This window comes from Pangasianodon hypophthalmus, chromosome 8 (assembly GCF_027358585.1).
Source record: "Pangasianodon hypophthalmus isolate fPanHyp1 chromosome 8, fPanHyp1.pri, whole genome shotgun sequence".
In the NCBI taxonomy this organism is placed as follows: domain Eukaryota; kingdom Metazoa; phylum Chordata; class Actinopteri; order Siluriformes; family Pangasiidae; genus Pangasianodon; species Pangasianodon hypophthalmus.
Window position 1 is genome coordinate 6,679,541 of NC_069717.1, and position 20,648 is coordinate 6,700,188.

Here is a 20,648-nt window from a genome sequence, read left to right on the forward strand (position 1 = left end):
TTTTTGTTTGTACCTACCTGTTACATTTTATAATAAATTTAGTTGGCTCTATTTCCCAAATTATAAACAAATTAGCCGCCTAATTTAAACCAGCATGCTCCTGACCAGGCAATTGCAAAGAATGAGTGAATTAACGCCGTCAGTGTATTGATGTAAATGCGTCATTCAGGTTCAGGTTATGTTTTTTCTTTGTCCCGGAAGCTTCATATGTGACTGTTCATTCACTTGAAACTAAAAACCTCCCAATCACGTGAATTATTCGTTATGTCCTACAGAATCCCAGGCTGATGAACATCTCTACCAGATGCCCTCTAAACCTTTCTGGCAAGCTTTCCAAAAATAAAAATAAATAAATGAAAAACACTGCACCTCCTGTTTGTATCTGCATTTGTATCTGTTTAGAACAGATTATACAACAGTTAGTTGCACTACTTTGACTGGTCAAGCGGCGTTCCAAGAGTGCTTATATTTCCTATAACCGCACTGGGACGTTCACTGTGTATATCACTCCACTCATCTGTGTTCACCAAGTAAAATTCTACTTCCTAGTTCAAAACGCTTACTACAGTAGCGTTAGCAACATCATCAACAGACATATATTTTCAGGAATAAAACTTTTAACTTAAAATATGAAAGTTCGTCAGATGAAAAGGAAGAAGGGATGCCAATTTTACTGGAAGCTCCTTTAACAGGAATGTAGAAATCAATGTGAGCTGGCTTGCCAGCATGCCGACGAACTGTAAAGTGAGTGTAGCTTCTGTAGCGAGATCTATTTCTGCTAGCGGAGCAAATATAAACAGAACATTTGGCCATATTGTGTCCGAAATGTCACTTACTTTATATTAATTTCGTGTTTATAGAACTGCTATATAAAAGCAATATCGCACTTGCAATCATGCGGTTACACTAAATATCAGCACGGCTGTGATTAGCTACAGAACTCGCCCTGTGGGCCCTGCGTGCCTGCGGCCGATATTCAGCATAACCGCACTGTTGCTTGTGCGATATTTCTTAATTATCTGGTCGTTCCGAATAATGTATTTATATTCATCCCCAATTTGGTATGCTCTCGGGAAACAGCACGGCTATCCAGGAATGAAATATATTTGTCATGTATTTAGCAAAGATGACTCAATTCAATCTGTAACTTTCTTTTTATGTAAATTAACTTTTACTCAGACTTTACTGATGACTTAACAGCTACAGAACCCTCTCATGGGGCTGGTGTCCACGTTCCATCTGTATCCCATCCTTACTGCATCTTCTCATGTCCAGACACTCACAACATGGCAGATAACGCTGGATAATTGACAGAATGGGATTTTATTCCACTTCATTTACTTTAATTAAGTCTGTCTTTTTTTTTTTTTTCTCAAAGGCCTCTAGAGCCAAACCAACGCCACCCTCCAGAGACCCCGGAGCCATAATTAAAACTTGATGTCAATCACAGTGTCTTTCATTCAGGGATTTTTCCAAGAGCTCATGCCCATCAAGTCTCTATCACGACAAATTAATCAGTGGCAGCTCCCACCGTTTCACACAACCGCGTCTTCTGGGACAACCGAGAGTGACCGGACGGTTCCCGACTTCAGCAAGGCATTAATCAATTACAGAAAGCTGCGGGCCCTTACCAATTTCTGACCTAATCTACAGTGGGGGGCTGCCACAATTCTATTAAGCAGAAAAGATATTAAAATTCCGAGCTCTTTGGGATCTGATGACATCTTTCACTAGACATATCTGCATATTCTGTCTGTAAAACCTAAAAGAAAAGTACACTTATACTACAGTGCTGTTGAATTCCTGAATCTGATTGGTCAGAAGGTGTTGATCAGTCTTGTGTAACAGCAGCTCTGGCAGTAATTCCAGCTGCAAGGTAAATGGTATTTATTAATGCACTTACTCTTATACATTATCATTTATATTGTTATAAACAGTAGAAAATAACAGGAATTTGTCTGAAGGACGTGCATCAGCATTTAATGTAGCCTAACACTAAACAGATTTTTTAAAGACTATTATTTTTAACAAAGAAAAATATAATAAATGTAAATGGTCATGATTAATGTGAGAAGAATGTTTGTCTATCATGTATGGAAGGAGTCTCCAGTGTCAGTGTTTTGTACTAGTAAAATGACTTCTTTTTTTAGGTTTCCTTAAGACTTAAGGAAAGTCTTAAAAAGAGAATTGATAAGGTTGATAAGTTGATCCAAGCGGGTCCAATGTTTATAGCGGTTGTAAGTCTTTCACTGATATTCCACATTAACTACAAACTGATAAAAATTACAATGTGAAGTTCTTTACCCAAAAAAAAAAGGGTATCAGTGGAATAAAACACCCAATGGCATGCAGTTATGGGAAAATAATTTCCTTTGTAGTGATAAAATTAACTGTGTTTTACATCTGGGTTGAATCACAGCACCCCAAGTTTGACTATTTATCTATAACTGCATGTCATGTCTGAAAATACCCTTAAAGTGGAATTCATGTTTACTATTTATTTATTTTTTTGTATTATCCATGTTCTAGTTCTCTTGCTATGGGGAGAAAGCGATTTGGACAAAAAGCCTAATTGTAAGTATATGTATTACTCTAAGGTATATGTGTTTACTCTAAAGGATATTTTAAAGATACTATTACTAGCAAAGGTATTTAAAAGACATGGGTGTCTTTGGTGACATTAGTGGAATAATGGCTAGAGTGAAAGACATCTTTTCAATTATACAAAAAGGATGATTATAATGATAATATATAAAAGATTTAAACCTTAATATGGACCCAAATATATATATATATATATATATATATATATATATATATATTTAGAGTCCAAATCAAGACAAACCAAAAATAGACCAGTAATGGATTTTTCCTTTTTACTGGGCATCCTGTGCATAATTGTTGGTCCCAGTATATGTAGATCTGAAAAGATATACTCAGAAATATGTTTTATAACCATATTATTACTAATACATTAACATATGATAATAGTGTATTCGGGACTAGTGTAGATCTGTTCAAGTATACTTAGACATGCTAGTATACTAAAAATAAGCTTTAAGTGACACTTGTTACTTCTAGCATACCTGCAGGAGTCTTGGATAAACCTTTAGTTGCTTGAATGAACTTTTTTTGTGTAGGCATTCTTCACCTTTAGTGAAAGTATTTCCAGTTTTAAAGACAACATGTATGTATTAGGTGCAAGTTGGTTTACTGAATTTCTAAACAACAGACAGATATGAAATCAAGAAATGATTCATATGTATATATTCGATGAGTCATCCGCACTGAAAAATGTGATAAATCCGAGGCAGCGATTGCTATAAGAAGCACCAAAAATGCACATCCACTGACGCATGGACAGTCCACGAAAACATTCTGTTCCTAAAAAGCTGCAAATATTCTTGATGCGTCTTGTGTCACCTAACCCCACCTCCATCCCGGGAAGGGACCACGCTGTAAATGATTCAATCACTGTTTAGACAGGAGGGAAAAAGCCCTGGAAAAAAGAAATCTGTCTGCTCTGACAGTTGAATAAATGCCTGCTGGCATTTTGTAAATTTGCTTGGCTAGTGGGTGCGAAAGCACATGCAGAATGCGTACCAGTGACGAGATTGTTATGCACCGTCGGCGTCATGAATATTCGAAGTTATTGACACCTCATAAAAAAAGTGCGAAGTGGACACTATAGGCGCTTGATTAAAAACCAAGGACAGAATACATCATTTGCTTCACTGTAAAGGGCAGTAAGGCTGAGGATGTTCTGTTGCTTGTAGAGCTTTACACTATCCTGCACTGTCCTGCTCTAACTAGGTGTGAGAGGGCATTGTGCATGGATATACTTTTACACACACACATACACACACACACAGCAGGGAGCCTAAAAGGGTTGCCACGGCTGCAGCTCCTGATTCTGGAGTGTGAACTGAGGTTTAACAAGTTCTGCATAAACATGGTGTGCTCAGAGATCCAGGGCAGCTATATCGAGGCCACAGTGTGGACACCCCACTGACTGCCACAGGAAAAGAACTCATGAACGAACCCGGTGCCAGAACCAAGAGCTCGAACCCCTCTCTAACCATCTGTGACTGGAGGATCAGGAGAGTAAGTTCCACACATCTTGCTTAGACCAGAGTCAAACCCAACAGGGGGTAGAGCAAATATCTTGAGAAGCATGCTATATCCAGTCTCTTTTTTTTCGTTCGAGTTCAGATCATACTGAACTCAATTACATTGATCCACAGGAAGCTGATCCAGCATCAGTTCTCTTTGATACATATGGACTATAGGGAAAATGAAGCATTGATCCAGCACTATGGGGCCTATTCTACTCATTTCTCAATCCACAGGCAGGCTACAGGGCGCTCTTACTAACTCACCTCACCAAGCTCATGTTCATTTGGCTCTTTAATCTGTAACCAGTGTAATTAATTCACAGTCAGTCTATAACGTATGTCTCACCACTTAAAACGTGGCAGGTAGCACTGGATAATTCAATTCAATTTATTTGAATTAACCAAGCATGGTTTACTCATCAATCAAGGCAACAGAAGCCACATTTATAGAGCCCATGAGACAGTTTTTAACAAGAGTTTGGTCATGTTTTTAAAACCTAATTACAGTCCAGTCTTTCTGGTCTATCTGAAAGTGGAGGAATATGGATGTTCTGAATTTGATGTTCTGAATTTGATGTTCTGAATATGGAGGCTCTGAACATGAACTTAAGCTCATTTTTCTTGCATGATATTGGTTCAAGGGACGAGCAGTCCAGTGCGAGTGTTTTGGGCTACAAATACATCCAAAAAATCATTTGAATGCCATTTGAGGTCGATATTAAATATATAAATAAGACATTTTTATTTAATTAATTGTATCATCTCTTTAAAGTGCACTCTTCTTTTTGCACATAGGATATCAGAAGAGACAGCACCTTAATCAGAGATTGTTTTTAATTTTTATGTCTAAAATTATGAAAAGCAGCTGTAATCATAGCAGGTGACTACTTGGTCAGCTTATCCTTCAAAAAAAACAAAGCCTGCATTTTCTATCCCTGATTTTTTTTTTTCAGGTTTAAATACAGATGCTGGTGTTAAAAAGTGTTGCTAGACACTACTGAAAAACCTCATTGCTTCTACTAAAGAAAAATCTGGCAAATCAGGAGCATGATGCTGCCAACACCATGTTTCACTGTGGGTATGGTTTTCTTTGAGTGATAAGCTGTCTTGTTTTTTCGCCAAACATCTTAAAATTTTTCCCCACAAGTTCTACCTTTGGTCTCATCAGGCCATAACACATTTTGATACATGGTTTGGAGTAATTTAGGCAAGATTGGATTTTTTTTTTTCATGAGAAAGGGCTTCCGTCTAGCCACCCTAACCCATAACCCAGACATGTGATCAATACGAGAGATTGTTGTCACAAGCAGGGAGTGACCAGTACTTGTCAGATATTCCTGCAGCTTTTTTATTTCACTTGAATTTTGTTGATTACTATATTACATTAAAGGTGGAAAAATATCTGACATGATTTTACATTTTATTTCATAAAAACGTGCAATTGTAACAGAGGTGTGTAGATTTTTTTTATATCCACTATATATTATTTCTCAAGAAACAAATAAACCATCTGAATATTAGCATTTAATCTAAGAGCTTTTGTAGTCATAACCCCTGGTTAAGCTCTGCTGTTGGTAATGAAGGCTTGAATTGAACTGACACATCTATGTGGGAGTGTGTGTACGTGTTAGCTGCAGTATTTAAACACAGCACAGCTGGGGTCTCGGCAAACAACACAACAGGAAGTGCATTCATTTATGCTTTTATGGCTCCTAACAAAAGAGCTGAACTCCTTTCAAGACGTAAAGTTGGAGATGGGCGCAAATGAAGCGAACAGAATGTTCAGACGAATAAACAGCCGAAGTGAATAAACGAATGTGGAAAGGCAGATAAAAGGCCACTGCTGAAACACTGGGCTCATCTGAAGCAGCTGGAGACTGCTGCTAATGGGACCCATATTTATTGGCCCCCTATTCCTCTCCCTTTGCGAGCCTTCGCCGTCCAAATGTGCCATTTATTCTCATTTGAACAGAAGTGCTGCCAGGCTGATCATGAGGCACTTCCGCATAGCAAAACGTGCAGAGGTAGGATGGGAACAAATGGTGCCCCAAGAGTCACCCTGGGCACACAGAGATCCGTCATGATTACCGCAGCACGTCTTACTTATTACTTCCAAATGGCTGCGGCTTAAGAGAACCAAGGGCGGAAACAGGCTGAGATTCCACATCCATTAATGCTTATGATACCTGGGGATTTTAAATCAGCACCAGTTGACTGTAAGAGAGATGGATATCAGTGTATCTTGTTAATGAGCACAAAGTTCCTGGTTTCAATAGTACTACTTTTGCATGTGAAATACAGTGTGTGTAAGTGTGTCTTCAGACTACAAGGAGCAAATTGAACATGACAGCTCCCTGACAATAGGATTTTATTGAGTTTACATGTGGTAAGGAAGAGAATATTGATTTGTAAGGAACGGTAGTGCCCGGGGTATTACTCAGACCGAGAAGTATAATTGGCTTCGAATTCTATTTTTTCCCTACTCTTAATCCATCGCTTGAGCAATGAAAGCTCTGTACTCAGCTAATGATGTCTGTTCTCCAGCGGTGCTCCGCCAAAAAGACCTACTCCCAGTAAGAAAGAGCCACTTTTTTCATATTTGTCCATTATCATGGCGTTTTGAATCGCAGCTGCTTAAAAAATGTCCCTTGAATTTTCAAGCAGCGTGTGAAAAGGCACTCACAAGGAGCTCGGTGCCGAATCTTTTTTTCCTGCTGCACACATGGAAGTAAAAAAAGAGCTTCTCACACAAAAGCCAATGCTAACAGGGGAGCACACAAGAGACTTGCCTCAGTAGCCTTTCCCCTCCACCTCCTACAGCAGTATCTGAAAAGTTGAAAGGTTCTATAGACGTGAGAAAGAGAGAAAGAGACAGAGAGTGAGAGAGAGAAAGTGGGCGGTCACCGTGAAACTGGAGGCCTTTCCTGCACTGAGGCTGCAGAGCGCTTCCCTCAGAGTTGACTGGAACCTTGAAAGCTTTGGCACCGGTGGCCCCGGTAAATTATTCAGACAGGATGCAGGAATGGAGAGGACATCTACAGCAATCGCAGTGCCAACAGGGCGGAAAGTAAATGTAAAGCATCACCTGCTGTGGCTTCACATATGGAGCATTAGTGGCTCAGAGGTGGTCAGAGGGAAAGAAACAGTGAGAGAAAAGGAAACAAAAGAAAGAAAGAAATGAAGATAGTAAGGAAGAAATGATTAAAAATAGAAGAAAGAGAAAAAGGAAAGAAAAGAAGTAGAACTCGATGCCAATGGCGTCAGCGGGGGATGGGCACTAGGGCAGACACATGGATGGACTGGTGGCAAAAATTTTAGCTAGCCAAGAATCATGAACGTATACTTAACATCTCTGTATGACAAACAGGAAGGAAGCTATAGAAGAAAAACTATTTCAGACATTTGACCTTGCTGTAACCTTGACCTTGTGTGGATCAATCCCAAAATCTAATCAGTTCATCTGCTGGTTATATTGATAATACCATATTAATCCTACAAACATTCATCCACTCGTTCTTGAGATATCGGACTAGCGACAATCTCGTATTGAAAAAGAAAGAAAGAAAGAAAAATACTTGAGGGAGGATGTTTTGGTTTGAAATACAAGAAAGAAATCTGAGCTCCTGAATGCAACAAAATATTAGGGTTGTGGGGAGTAATAAGTCATTGACTATTCTTTTCTTATACAGAATATACTGTATTTCTACTTTTAAAACTTTAAAGAAAAATACAGGAGAAATAAAAGAAGTGCATAAACTCTGAAAGAGTCATTGGTGTGATATTCTCTACTCCAACAAGAAGAAGAACAGATCTGTCAGCAGTTGCGGGATGATTTACAATTTACTACAAATTTTTACTAACATTACTGAAGCTTTGGTGTTAATATTTATAGCTAGTTACACAGGAAATTTAAAAATAGAGCAGGAGCAAGTACCACAAGCCTCCTGGATTTACTAAAAAAGACATAACAAGAACCCAAAGCTAGTAGCCCGAGTTCTATCAATGACTGCATTAGCAACACATCGCTCCAGCATACCACTGCTGAAGCCTGACCTCTGGAGAACAGTGGAGAGCAAGTTGAGGATGGCCAGGACCAGGTGTGGGATACGGCAACAAGCGCATCGGTAACTAATCTGGACCACTACGCAGTACAGAGAGTGGAAAGAGAAAAACTCTCCTACTGCTCCTGCATGTCTATTTCTTTCACTCCAGTTGCTGTATTTTACAGTCAGTGTCTGCAAGAAATCCCAAAAGAAAGAAAGAAAGAAAGAAAGGCTTCAAACTGTATGTTATATCATACATAGACAAGGAAATACCTATGCCACATCTCCAAAGTAGTAAAGACTCTCTTTGAAAAGAAAGAAAGAAAGAAAGAAAGAAAGAAAGAAAGAAAGAAAAGGTAGGAAGTGGCATCTTAATTTTCCTCAGCACATGAGCTGTACTTAGTGGAGAGTGAAAAGGCGATGGGATAAAGGCCCTCCATAATTCATTTCAGCCCCCTATTGAAGCATCACAGTGGGGTTCTGCCAATTATTGCCTAAACGTGTCTCTATCACCTGCTGCGCTACTGTCCTCAGCAGGAACCTGCAGGACACTATTCTCTACATATCAGGATCTGCACACATACATACACACACACACACATACACACATTTCTTTTACACACATGTTTCTTTGTGAGGACCTTCCACTGACATAATTATTAATGCAGCTAATTAATACTATGCTACACCAAAACCTTAATCTCTTAGACACACACACGCACACATATACATATATAAATATAATATATATATATATATATATATATATATATATATATATATATATATATATATATATATATATATATATATATATATGTATTGATATAGATATATCAATTTTTTTTTGCAGTGTTTATTGCAAGTAGGTGTCACAAAAGTGTACATAATTTCCATTTTATTCAATGCAAGTGTGCCAGCAAATAATTCAATTTTTAAAAAAGCAATTTTTATTCAATTTTAAATTATGTCACACTTTTACGTTATTCATTTGACTCACCCTCGTAGGTTTTGTTTAAGAAAGAAAGAAAGAAAGAAAGAAAGAAAGAAAAAATTCCTATCCTTATGGGGAGACTTGGTCCCCACCACAACAGAAAAACAAGCCCCCACACACATACACACACAACACTCAATGCAGAGGCAGTGGATAATTAATGATGTTTAATGGTGTTATTTCATTTGTTACCTGCAGTTACCATTAGCTGTTTTTCCTTTAATTTGTCACTAATCAGTAGATTTGTCTTGATATTATCACTGTCTATAAAACAAAATAATAATAATTAAAAAAAAAAAAAAGTCCTATCTGGGTAGGAAGTACACAAAGCTATCAGTCACTGATCTTTTTTTGTATGTGGATAACCTCATATATATGTACATTATAAAAGACTTCAAGACTTGTTTCAGGGTTAAGTAAATGTCACCATTTTTTTTTTATTTTCTTGTCCTATTTACAATATCCCTGGCCAGTATGTGTGATTCACACCTCCTAAGCACGGAGCCGGATGGAGGAGCCACGCAGTCCTCCTCAGTCTGATGCATCCACCCTGCACGTCTCAGTCGTGGTGTTTAGGCTGGTTTTGCGAGTGGGCAGAGCACGGCGGCATTTAATGCACCATATGCTTTTGTGCAGGAGGACGGGCACGAAACGGCTGAGCAGGAATCTCCTACCGAGGTGGCGTTTGCGCAGGAAATAGTACACCATAAAGAATGGGCAGATGAAAGTTTGATGAGGGACGGCGTTCTGATGAAAAATTCTGTTTGCCTTCCCAGGACACCCGCTTTTATTCCAGCCCCCGGGGCGCAGATCCGGGCAGCGGAGATATTTACCCCTGCGGTGCCGGATTTCAGGGAGGCGAATGTCCCTTAATCAAATTTCAAAGATCCCCTTGCTCAGAGAAAGATGTGGGAGGACAGTTCTGAGTTATTCCTGCGTTTCCTCCTACTTGTGATTCCTGTCTGCTTGATAACCTTTTGAAAACGTTGGCACAAATCACAGCAAAGCCCTCCAGGCTGTTTTCCCCTTTTTCCTTGCATGTGCCTTAAAGAAACCTGTGCAAGCATTTTGTTGTTTGCACGTACAACATAATTAAAACTGATATCATCCTTGTGAACTGTAACTGAGGTGCAGTATAGAAAGCAGGAATGATTAAAGACTTGAATTACATGCAACATGGCATTACTTTACGCTGTGCTTTGTTCTTTCTGTTTTTTTTTCCTTTTTTAATCACAGTACTGCGCTTGTTGGACAACAGTCTCATCTCTTTTCATAATGACCATTACATCATTACTGACCGTTTTTCAAGAGGGAGCGGTGGCTCAAATTCACACAATGTCAAGCAGTGCAGAACAAGAGATGTCGCACAATTAAGGAGGGATTATGATATCGTCTGTGGGATTGGATTGCACCCTCGGAAACTTTGAAAAGCACTGCAACGTGTGCTATCTTAGGCTGTAAAATTCAGATCGGATTCCAGCTGGGTGCTGAATCATAACATAATGGAGGATCAGCATCTCCCATTTCATCGTTCTTAAGATGTGGAGACTCCACAGTATCACTGTACTCGCAATTATGACTCCCTCAAGTGCTAATTGCATTATCTGAGTTCAGAGTGTAGACAGGCAGCAGGGTTTTACAAGGACATCAGTTTCTCATTAATCATTTGGGGTGATAGCAGGGTTTTGGGTTAATAGCACGGGTTAATTCTATTATACTAATGATGAGGACATCATTAGTCTATTACACTTTATTCTCAGGATATAGAGAGAGCTGAGGATATTTGAGAGTAAGAAAACTAAGCTGGAAATAAAACCATCCTGAATCTTGCAAGATTGAACCTCATTTTCATCCATGGATCCAGTCCAACTTTCACCTAATATGAAGATGGTTCACTGCCCATTTTCACAGACTAAGAATGTATAATGTAAAACAAAAGTGCAGGCACAGATCCAAGAGATTGTTCTAGCTTAGACAGTTTTGGCTGTTTCTAAGCAAGTATACTTTACATCTGTCATTTAGGCTGGATTTGAGGTTATCTTGACTTTGAAAGTGATGAAATATTTTGGTGTAAAACAAATAGTGTAAAATGTACTGTAGATCCATTTCTAGTGTGGCATGCATGATACATGATATAAACAGTGAATCCAGCAGTTACCTGCAACATTAGCAACCCATTAGTGATTTATTTTTTATTTTCCATATGCTTGCTTTATATTGTGGGTGGTAAATTAGCGTTTCTAGAAATGCATGTGATCATTAATGTAAAACGTTTCCAATATATTTAATTGTTTCAGAAATACTCATATCCTCAAATATGAAATCCATCTAAATCTAAGAAAGAAAGAAAGAACAACTTCAAGCTGCACCTTCAAGTTTTCCAGCACTAAAAAATCTTCATGAACTCTTCATGGGCTTTGTGCTTTCTAATTTCTACGTAACATGACAAGCTGCATCCATCCATCCATCCATCCATCCATGCCACTTATCCTACACAGGGTCGCAGGAAGCCTGGAGACTATCCCAGGAAACTCGGGGTACAAGGCAGGATACACCCGGGATGGGGTGCCAACCCATTGCAGGGGACAATCACACACACATTCACACACTATGGACAATTAGGGCCAAGCAGCCTACATTAGGATGCCAATCAGCCTACAGCGCATGTCTTTGGACTGGGGAGGAAACCCCCAAAGCACGGGGAGAGCGAGCAAACTCTGCACACACAGGGCGGAGGCGGGTTTTGAACCCCCAACCCCGGAGGTGCGAGGCAAATGTGTCAACGTGCTAACCACAAGCTGCATTTTTTGTCTTATTATCTTCAACAGAGAAAAAACAGGCTGGTGAGAAAAGCTGCTCTTATGTAAGTCATAACAGGAATTAACTTGTTTCACGGATGTAACACAACATTAAGAGGTAACTATACATGAATAAAAAAAAAAGCATGATATGTCGTTAAATGTAATTGAACACTTCCACACTTCTGGATGTGCTGTTCTTGGAACATAATTAACAATAGCACACCACCACATCATTCATTATTTTCCTATAACAGCACCCCATTGTGTTTTAATCCATTGATAGAGTCAAAAATACTAACAAAAGAATCTAATAAAATGTGTTTATTCAAGCAATTATTTCATTTCTTTAGCTTTATGAGTAGCTAGCTAACTTTGGTTGGTAAGTATTAGAATGTTTTGTGTTGACAGATGCTAGCAATTTGCTAACCACATTAACCATACCTCACATGTTAGCTGCTGCCTGTGATTACAGTCTATATTTCAATGGAAATCTGGTTGTAATTTGTATTTCTGATTTATATGTTAATTCAATTCAATTCAATTCAATTTTATTTGTATAGCGCTTTTAACAATGGACATTGTCACAAAGCAGCTTTACAGAAATAAATGGATTCACAAAAATATATTGTAAATATTTAAATTTATCACTGTGAATTTATCCCTAATGAGCAAGCCAGTGGCGACGGTGGCAAGGAAAAACTCCCCGAGATGATATGAGGAAGAAACCTTGAGAGGAACCAGGCTCAAAAGGGAACCCATCCTCATCTGGGTGCAACGGATAGTGCAATTATAAATAAATCCCTTCTATTGTGTACTATATGGACAAATAGTGCAATTGTGCAACCAATAAATTCATCACAGTATTTGCAAGAGGTCCGGCTGGTTAAAATCTATCCACTGTCCACTGATGGAGTCCTGAGTACGAAGCTGCTCGTGGCAACTGCAGCCCCAAAGCCACTACAGCAATCGCAGTCCCAAGCCATTACAGTACAGCTCCCCATATGTGATCCCCAAGCCATCTCCACAGCCCCCAGGTGGCACCATCCCCAGCAATCCAAACAGTTCTTCAGGCAGTCCATATGGGGCCACCCCCAGCAGCATGTTAGGTAGCTAACCAGAAGCTAACAGGTCAGGCTCCTGTATAGCTTTACACTGGGTTTGCTGTTTTGTTCAAAAGTTAGGGGGGAAAATAATGCAAGATGAAAAAAAAAGGAAAAGCCAGTTGAAACAATCCCCTGCTGCTTTATTGCTTCTAGCTCCATTTTGCTGTTACACTGATGATATTGCATCAAGTTTTATTGAAATGAAGTCATGACATTGTTACTGTAGTTATAAAGTAAGGTTTTTTTGATGCAATATAATATTTTCCCAGATATATTTTCCCAGAACACCACACACATTGGAATATCAAACTGTAAAACACATATATGAAGTATCATGGTTTGAGCGCAGTATGTTAATTCTGTGTAGTTCATGTGTTTTGTGCATGTTCTTACATATGTTTATAGATTCAGAGATGTGTGTGTGTGTGTGTGTGTTTGCACTTTGCAGGCATGCATGCCCATGTGCATACAGTTTATGTGTACAGATCAATCTAATTGTATGTGTATATAAGTGTTCTGTGGCTTTTGGGCCGGGGGAACAGATATATCTGAGCAGCCAAGAGAAAGGCCATTTCAGAGATTGCCAGCAACTCCTTTACACCGGCAATAACCAAGAACACTTGTCTCCACACTTGCTCGACTTTATTGAATTATGTATCTCATCATATGCCAGTGTAATGAATGTGTTGAGAGCGCTCTCGCCGAAGCCGCATTGAGAGCTGTCCGCTATGTAACCTTAGCGGAAGAGTAACCGAGGCCAAGGACTAACGTTTGATGGTCAGCTCTGATGGTGCAGGGCTTTTTAGCAGCACACTCGCACCATTCCCCAGAGGTTGCGTTAAGTGCTGTTCAGTCCTAGACCCTTCCATCCATAATACATTCCCCTTTCTACTCGCCACCATACTACTGTACCAACAGCACCAAGCTCCTCCTTAAACTAGGCCAAGTATTACATCATGCTCAAGCAACTGCAGACAAAAGCAAAAAAAAAAAAAAAAAAAATACACACAAGTCTTACAAAAATTCACAGCTGCACATGCAAAGGTGGCAAAATTGTATCCCCCGCAACATTTCAGCATGCTGCTTGGCTAAAGACGTAAATAGGTCACCTCTGACAGTCGTGCTCAGAAAATGTTTTTTCAGTCAGTTAATTCAATATTTCAAATAAAATGAGTGGTTCTTCTCACTCTGTGAGATGGTAAGCATGGATGATTGATTTCTATGCCCTAGCATTCAAGCTCTGCTACTTTTGTAGCCAGTGACCCTCTGTAACCAACACTGCTTCAATGAAAGGCTTCAAAAATAAGCACATTCAGAATGTTTCAACATGAGCCTTGGTTACGGAATGCTAAGAGCCAAAAAAGTGGCAGCACTTAAAAAAAAAGCATAAAGAAATCAATTATTTGTGGTATAAGAGATAAATAGCATACTTTTAAAAGCACATTTCGGACTGCTCTCATTGCCAGGCCTGGTGGAACTGAACAGCTCCAGGGCTCTCAGTTCCACCCTGAGCTTGGGTTACTGTCTGTGTGGAGTTTCATATGTTCTCCCTGTGTGGGTTTCCTCCAGGTTCCCAAAAACATGCTCGTAGCAGGACTGGCAACTTTAAATTGCCCCTACCTGTGAATGTGTGTGTGCATAGTGCCCTGCAATGAACTGGGGTCCCATCCTGGGTGTATTCCCACCTCATGCCCAGTGTTCCCGTTATAGACTCCACATCCACTGCGACCCTGATAGAGTGGTTACTGAAAGTGAGTGAATGTTTACATTAGGTGTGTTGTATCAGTGGCATGTCTAGCTTTTTAGATATGAGATGGCACAGAACACTAATGGGTGGCAACAGTTAATTATATACTGAGCATTTGCATTTGCAGAATATCTGGTTTGTTCCTTCCTTGTGCAAAATGAATGGCCACATACTGACATTAGTGTAATGGCTTCATAAGCTGCACTATAGTTCTTCAAATGATGGAATATTATGGAGATGTTAGGTATGGTTCATTCCAAATCGAGCTCTTAAAGGTGTGATTGGTGGCTGTAAATTGCCCCTAGATATGATTAAGTGTGTGAATGAGTGTACATGGTGCCCAGCTATGGACTGGCATCCCATCCAGGGGGTATTCCCGCCTAAAGACCAGTGTCCCCAGGATAGAGTCTGGATCTGCCACAGTCCTGACCAGGATAAATCCTGGATTTATTACTGAAGAATGACTGAATGAATGACTCTAACATCCCTGTAAATCAAGGCATGCATTTGATCAGCACTAGTTTAATGATTGGTTTTGTATTTTTCCATTGCATTTGATTCAACTCCAAAATGCTTAATAACCAAGTGAGGTGCCAACTAATTAATTAAACCCAATATCATGTGTACTGCACCGCACTCTGAGGATTGGGACTGGAAGCTTCTGATCTCTATCCATTCTGTCACTCTTTGGATGAAAACTTTAGGTGTTGGCGTAACAGTTCTCGGAGGACAGGCTGATGATGGAGCCCCCGCTCTCTCAGATTGTGAAAGGCTCCGGAGAGAGTCTGAGGTGGAGGAGGATTTCTGATCTGCTAACCCAGCTGTGTGTGCGTGTGTGCTGGGTCTCCTTCACGCATGCCTGCTCTCCACATCACCAAGACACCCAAGAGGAAAAAAAGGAGCAGCAACAGCCCTTGGATTCACCCGTAATGACATGTGACACACTTAGGGTGCATTCTGAGAGCACTGGAAAGTGGTGCAGGAAGTGTTCTGATTGCTTTGTCTTCAGTTGAATCAAGCCATTCATGCCATGTCTGGTAGCGCAGTGTGTGCTAATAGCTCATTTGCTGTTTAATTACACTGTGTGCACACACTAGAGGTTAGACAAAATTGGGATGTGCAATATGGATTAAATATGAGATCACTTGACTTCAAGACAATACCTGATACCAGCAAAATGGAAAACTATGAAAAAATAGGATACTTTTATTTAAAGGAATGGCTTGACCAGTCATGATAACTTGACTAGCTATGAATGAAAGCTAACAGCCACCTTTTAGAACAACTGATTGCCATTAATGTTCCTTTGACATCAACATAGAAATTGGTAGAAAAAAAATTCTTTCAGCAGAAAATATCAGATTGTAGTCTAAATTTTAAGGAACCATGAATATATTTCAACAAAATGACATGGAATTTTTTATTTTATTTTATTTTATTTTATTTTATTTTATTTTATTTTATTTTATTTTATTTCATTTTATTTTATTTTTACTTTTTAGTCATGCCTTGGCTATCTCACAACAATCATCTTGGGTAAGGAGCCAGTTTAACACGTAGTAAAAACACTCCATCTACAATGTTGCTAGCTAAGTGTGATTTCCTCATACAGTGAATGTCAGGCTTTGCTCAAGTTCCTGCATAGTTATGTACTGCAGCAAAACAGATTACAAGGATAATTAATTCAGTTTGTCATCAGAAACCGGCTGTCAAAATGTCTGTGATGCTCCTGCACTGTAGTCAGAATGAAATCTTTAAAAGCAATTTTCTCCATTTTCACTTTTGTTAGTAACCCCATTTTAAAATGCTATAACTTTACTTTACTTGCATTTGAGATATGTGTAAAAGAGGAAGGTTTGTAGTTTTCATAATTATATATAGTATAAAGTGTAAAAATTTTACAATATGAAAGGTTTTTGAGACACTAATCTTGTATCAAAGTGTTTCTCTATTGATCGTAGGTTGTTCTTAGTCACAATCGCTGATCCTGGATTGTGCCTGAGATATTTTAAGAACGCCGACCCAAAGAATACACCTACCAACCTCCCTAAAGTAAGTATACTAAATCTAGGATCTGCTCCAGCTTTTACATCTTAAACAACATGGTGGTTTGGGCAGAATGAGCTGATCTGAGCTAACCGGTCCTGCTCGGAAGATTCTGAACAGTGGAGCAGTGCAGTAGAACAGCTTTTTCCCCCACTCATCCGCACTGGGTTCTTCTCAGTGCTCACTCAGTCATCAGCTAATCCACTTACCTCTACTGAGAGAGCTTAGCGTCTGCCGTTAAGCATCTCGCATGGGCCTGTCTTGCCAGAGAGTAGAGCAAGAGACAGATGGGAAGGAGGTTAATGTGAAAAAGAGACGGGGAGACAGAGAGCTTGGTGCACTGATTAGTGGAGAAATTCTCTCATTTAAATATAATATTGTGGTGTGCAGGTAGATTTGAATTCACACATGATTTGTGCAGGAGATGACAAAGGAAATTCCCCACGTGGCAGCAGAGGTGTGAGATAAATAATACCCACACACATACAGTAGAATTAGAGCAAATCGATAAGCAGCCCACGTTGCAAGAATTGAACGAATTTAGTGCAGGCAGGTTTATGCGTGGTTTACACTGGCTTGATGTTCTTCAAAAAAGAAGTTTCTCCAACACCCACACTGGGCCATTCAAAAGTTGACGAGTTGAGAGTGGCCTTTTCTGTCACTTTGTTCACGAACGTATTTACCAACACATACCAATCTCAGCGCTGCTTCCTCTGCCAGGAGCTCATCACAGGCGCAGGCCCAGATCGCTCCCATACACACAGGGCAAATTAAAACCGAAACTCAAGACAGGCACGGTGGTGCGGCTTCCGTCAGAAGCCTCAGACTAACTCCTGATCCGCGGGCTGCTGTGCTGACAGTCTGACATTTCCAAAATCATTCTGAAGGAGGAAGTGACTGAGGGGGTCAGAGAGGATAATGGTTCTGTCCAGCTCGCAGACAGAACGGGCGCTTCCAGCTGATTCATCTGTCTTAACGCAGACTGCACGGCTGCTGTCTACATCAGACCTCCGATATAGGATCACTGCTTAACTGACAACAGCTCTGTTTCAGCTATTTATAGTCCAGCGTGTTTGCAGCAAATCATTTGAAATTTCCAACCTGAGTTTACCTGGCACTGAATGCTTCTGAGTTGTGTTTTTGTACATTTGTAGCACATCTCTGATCATTTCAACAAGTTAGCTTACATACCGTACATAAGAACATACAACTTGTTCACTCATAATGGAAGTCTAACCCTGCGTTCACACTACGTTCTCATGTCCCTTGTAATTTTACTTACTAATGTGTACTTGTAATACAGGCTGCTAATTTTGATGCTTCTGGGTGAAAATGGTTTACATACATGTGCTAGTTTTGTATTTTCACCAGCAGCAGCAGTATCAGCAGCAACAAGCTCTGCTAATTCCTTTCGAAAGCTTTATTTTTCTTCACAGTGTCTTTATACATATTTGATGAGTGATCGTATATGAAGTTTTTCTTCCGTTTTTCTGTGTCAAACAGTAAATGGGAACTAATTGCATGTAGAAACTAAAGTTGTCAATGGGCATCTGAAGAACTGTCGGACCACACAGTTTGAAGTTCTTTTCTCAGTACAGAGAAATGTGTCGAAATTCTTGATTGTGGAAACTGCACAACTGGAAAAACAATGAAGTACCCCTGTAATGCTTTACTCTGCCATTATAAAAATGAAGTTTTATGCTTAAAAGGTGAGTCACCTTGTACCTAAAAGGTTCAAACCTACATACCAGTAATGTTCCCAGCAACCCTCCTCAACTTATCCACCTGTCCTCTGTTTGCTAGCCAGCTCAAGCGCAAAGACTGCTGAACCCAGTACCCCGACAGCTTCCGTTTAACCTCTACCCTTTTGAGTTCTCAGCCTTTTGAGTTCTCAGCATATTGACAAGATAGCATTACTGGCTGCTGTGCACTCCTCCCAACACCAGCAGCGTATTCCCACTGCTGATTCTGATGTGTAGCATTAGACAGACTACAGCTGCACCACAAAGCTCAAGATGGGGTTTACGCAGCAGCAGAGTGAAAGACAGAGTGAGAAAGGGAGACGTGGGACGTGTAGAAAAAGAGACATTGAGATGTGTAGATCCTCCCATGGTAAAGCAACTAGCTAATGAGCTGAAGTCTTTGCATAAATCGACACAATCCTTGGGAATAATGCTTCCCTAATTAATTTCCTCACATACCAGGTTTAATCAGGTTCACACAACGTCTCAGGGATATCTGCCTGCCTGAGGAAGAGCTCCCTGTGCTATTCCAGCATTTCCAAATCGGGCCTGATCCAGTGGGACTCCTGTTTGTGAACTGAGTCTCTTATGCCTGGATCACATGTCAGACTGCGGCGCGGCAGCGTGCAGGAGAGCGGGGGGATGAAACACAAGTCTGCTCTCTTCTGCAATACTGAAGCAAAAATGGAGATGTGAAGAGCGAGCTACACACACACACACACACACGCGCGGAGAGTGACAGTGCCTCATTATGCCGCTTGACATATGCGGCACTGTACTGCATGATGCTTTGTGAAAGTTACGCTTCACTTCTGAAAGAGGCAGCTCTACAACAGCACTCATAAATGTCATCAAAAGCAGCAGGAAAAAAAAAACACAGAAACCACTCTTTTTTTTTTAAGCCAGCCTCTGGTTTTTATATTTATAGAAGCACACCACCAAGGCTAGTCTGGCTAACTAGACAAGCTTTCTTATCAGGGAACACATAATCTAATCTTGGAAACAAGACACAAACCACAGCGGTAAAAATTACCAGCAAGCCTGAATCCCTTTTAACAAGTAGCACTACATCTTACTCAATTAGGGATGCTTAGCCCTTGTTGTTATACCCCATTTAACGTAATTACCAGCGATTATAACTACACACTCGATGACAAGCGGAAATGAAGCATGACAGAGAAAGTATGGCTGGGCCTCTGCTGATTCAAGCGGCATGTCAGAAACGTCCCTGTGCCCCCCTCCCGCTCCCCGCTCCCCGCTCCCCGCTCCCCGCTCCGCCACCCCACGGTGCTCCGTGCAGTCTATTTAGAGCTGTGCTCACCGTCCGGCCCATCAGGGAGGCCAAGACATTTTCATTATTCAGCGCTGCTAAAACGCTTCCCAATATTCTCGGATGAATAAAATATCCAGGAACAATTTTCCAGCGGCGTATTAGCTTAGCATTTTCAATGCCTGACTTGGTCATTATGGAACTGAAGCAGCATCAGTCAGGCTTCAGTGAGGTCCATTTGTCTGCTTTAAGCCAGCCCTCTCGCTGTCGCCGTTAAAACAATTTCCTGTTTGACATACTAGAATAACTATTGATTGAAGGCTTGTATTACCGGAGGTTTGTGCTGTGCATCGACGCCCTCATCCCGAATATTTTTATCATGTATATGTTTTCCAACAGCTATATCGAGGACAAAGCAGGTTCGACTATAATAGATGTGTTTCCCTTCTGAGCACACACTTTAAATTTTCCAAAAAGTCTTAATCAGTGGCTATAGACATAATATTAAATTAATATTAAATCCATTCATGGCATCAGTAGTGTAAGTGCAGTTATCACAGAAATCGATTTTGACACATTTTTCCTGTATTGAGAAAAGAACGACTTAAAGTTGACTTAAAGTTCCCTTATAATGGCGGTCTAAGGGCAGTTGTTGAATTCTGTTACTAAGCATTTTTTTTTTTTTTTTAAAGTGACTATTTGACACAAATTCCATACTACAACCTTTATATTTTGAAGGGATTAGGATAAGGCAAACATGAGAGAGGTGTACTTATATACTTTCATC

At 40.0% G+C, this 20,648-nt stretch overlaps 1 protein-coding gene across 1 annotated transcript in view; it reads right to left on the reverse strand.

Annotated features, from left to right (window-relative positions):
• ntng2a (netrin g2a) overlaps positions 1-20,648 on the reverse strand; it is a 67,332-nt gene that overhangs the window by 27,791 nt on the left and 18,893 nt on the right. The gene's annotated exons all lie outside the window — the stretch shown is intronic.